This window comes from Aptenodytes forsteri, unplaced genomic scaffold (assembly GCF_000699145.1).
Source record: "Aptenodytes forsteri isolate BGI_AS27 unplaced genomic scaffold, ASM69914v1 Scaffold299, whole genome shotgun sequence".
NCBI lineage: Eukaryota > Metazoa > Chordata > Aves > Sphenisciformes > Spheniscidae > Aptenodytes > Aptenodytes forsteri.
This window is the reverse complement of record NW_008794154.1, coordinates 3,509,059-3,512,164: the sequence shown is the minus strand read 5'-3', so window position 1 is coordinate 3,512,164 and position 3,106 is coordinate 3,509,059.

Genomic DNA, 3,106 nt, shown 5'->3' with positions numbered 1-3,106 from the left:
AGCAGTCCCATAGCAGACCTCCAAGGGACTCGGAGGTGGTTCCGGAGTGTCCCTGTCAGCAGTGGTGCCAACAGAGCTTTGGCAGTGGCCAGCTGGTTTGAAGGTCAGTGGAGAGGCTGTGCCATGTGGGACTCAAAGACGGTGGTGGCATTATGAATTTGCCTCGTCTCCTTTGGGAGATTTAATCCCCCTGCAGAAATGTTCTGCTCATGCATGAGGGGCATCATGGAGCGATGTGCACTGGAGCTGCTGGGACACAGGGCGAGGAGAGGAAGGACATCCTGGGGTGAGGGGGCGGTCCCCAGGGCATCTGCACTGTGTCACACCTATGGTCAGAGCTTCAAGACGGAAACACGCTTCCATAGGTTTGATTTCTGCAGGAAAGGTGTTTTCCTGGCTCTGGTGCAGACCAGGCTCAGAAGCTGTAGCCTGCAGATCTTCCCGTTCATTGCCTGGATCCATACTTGCTTCATACAACGTCTGGACACAGGCAGAAGTGTTGAAGACCTCTGTGGCCCCAGGGACAAAACGCGGGCAGGTTGCTCGAGGACACCACCGCCGAAGAACCTGCTTTCTTGCAAGCACTAGAATAAGCCAGTTTCGATGCATTTCACTGTTTCAAAGTTAATTTTTTCCCATCCGTTTCTTTTAATAACTGCCATATGGTAGTTTGTTGCTTTTAAAAACAAAACAAAAATGACCTTGCCATTATAAGCAGAAAAACACTTTCAAAAATCTTCACCTGTGTGTTTTCTAACGTATAGTTGTGAGCTGGAAAAATAAGTCTTGCCCTTAATGCTCTTTAAATGGAGGTGCTGCAGGGCTGCAGCCAGGGCACCCTGTGGGGCAGGGCGGGCAGGACTCGCTGGTTCCGCTCCAGGGTCTGGGGCAAAGCTGATGGCCCTGTGTAGGGTCACGGTCAGAGTCAGGACCCCGCAAGTGGCATTTTCCATCGTTAGATCCAGATGACAGCCCAAGCCAGACTTGGGGCTCGTCAGCTTTTAACAGCATTGGCACTAGGGGTGGTGATCTTGTCCTTGTGCACAGAGATGGGGCAGCCGTCCCTGAGTCCATGGGCTCAGTGGTGTGCAGGAAACCGTGGCACAGCTGCCACGACGGGTCTGGTTTGAGAGGTAGTTTTTTATCATAATTATTTCTGGTTTATTTAAACTATGATTTCTGAAGCCTCAGTCTCTGGAACACAAACACATGTTATTTGGTCGGAGTGGGTTTGCAACGCAGTAACAATGTCACCTCGCATGTGTCTGCGGATATTTACCTGCAGGTTGCAATCCCGCTCCCTCATACCAAGAGTAAGGACCACTTGAGAGTCAGTAACTTGGCTGGCAGCTTCCTTCAGCTGGTAACTTTAATGAGCAGGATCACTCGCGGCAGTGTTGAAGTAGAACAATAAAAATAAGTCGTTTGGGAGTTTGAGCCCACACTGAGCATACCAATCTGTACTCTGGGGCCCACCATCCAAATTTATCATCTAAACAATTTCTGGTTGTTTGTGGACTACAGGTAACACCGGTCACGTACTCTTTGGTCTGTCTTTGCTGGGAAAACCTCTCTGTGAACAGGAGCAGTTTTTGATTATAAACTTCTCAACTGTTTGTCCACAACCTTTTGTAAACAAGCCGCCAGCACAGAGGTGAGGGCTTTGCTGCTCACAGCAGCTGGGCGAGCCCCTCCGAGCTCTGCCGTGCTCCCTGCAAAACTGCTTGTCCCTTTCCCCTGGCCACCTTTCCCCCTGCTGGCACCCGCCGCCGCTCCTGGCTCCGCTAATTGGGAAAGGTGCCCTGGCCTGTGGCGTGCACTGCCTGGAGGCACGGGAGCATCCGGAGCATGGAGCATCACCCAGCCTGGCCAGCCCGGGGCAGCCCCTCGCCCCCGGGCTCCGCACAGCTCTTCGTCCCCTGGGCTCCTGAGCAGAGCAAAAACTGCACCTAGCAGGGATCTGCCGGCAGACAGCACTGCTGGAGATAGCTCTCTGAAGGAATGTTTGCTTATTGCTTCAGCACCAGCCACAAAAATCCCTAAACCCGGATAATTGAATATTTATCTTCTGTGAATTCTATTAATTCTGCATTTTGTGTTCTGAAGAGCAAAATAATTGCTGTAATTTCATTTCAAAACCTAAAGTAAATAACCATGAGCCTGTCATTTTTCTGTGTGTTTTCACTGAAAGGAAATTCATCTGCCTGCCTGCTTTCATTATGAAATGATCAGTGGGGCCGCTAGAAGAACAGCATATTTATTTTTACATTTCTCTGCAAAAGCCTATTTACTCTAAGTGGCACAGTTAACATTGCCAGTGATTTCTTTGTCCTGATTTTAAACAACCTTTTAAAACCCAGCAGTAATTTAAACAAGATGATATAAATTAAATTTTGTGGTTTGGTGCAGTTCAGTGTTCCCCCCTTCAAAGGCTCTGCCTTTTTTAAACAACCCCTAAGGAGATGCACTTTAATACTAATCAGTGCTAAAAAAAAAAAAATCATTTAAAACAATCAGTTTGTATCCACTAGAGAAAAACACAGAAAGGAGATGAAGTTTAAATGTGTAGATTTGGCACCTGGCACACAGGATACCTGCAGCAGCGGGGCAGACAGGCAGGGGCTCTGGGGAGACCTGGTGAAAGACCTATGTGCATGGTGGGGTGCGTGGGTGGGGGGGTCGCAGCGCTCCCCTCGAGTGGCCGTTTGGGTAAAGCAGCCAGTTAATGCAAATCCCAGCTGGAAAGGGCACCTGCTGGAAGGTTTCCCCACTCTTTAAGCAGTGTGCGTGGTGTGACCCTGGGGCTGTCTCCGGTTCTCCCATGTGGCCATTAGCTTGGCAGGGGCTTGAGAGTGAAAAGCTGCCTGCGAGAGAGTTGTAAAAAGTAGTTTTTATGCCTTCTGTGCATCTCCTGGGAGATGTGAAGGAAGTCTCCATATCTGGCCTTTTTTCTTGCCCCCCCTTATCTTCTCATCAATGTTTACCAGACACACTATTTTCTCATGAAAGAGAAACTCCGGTTTTCAAAATTGAGGTCACAGAATCATAGAATCATAGAATAGTTTGGGTTGGAAGGGACCTTTAAAGGTCATCTAGTCCAACCCAG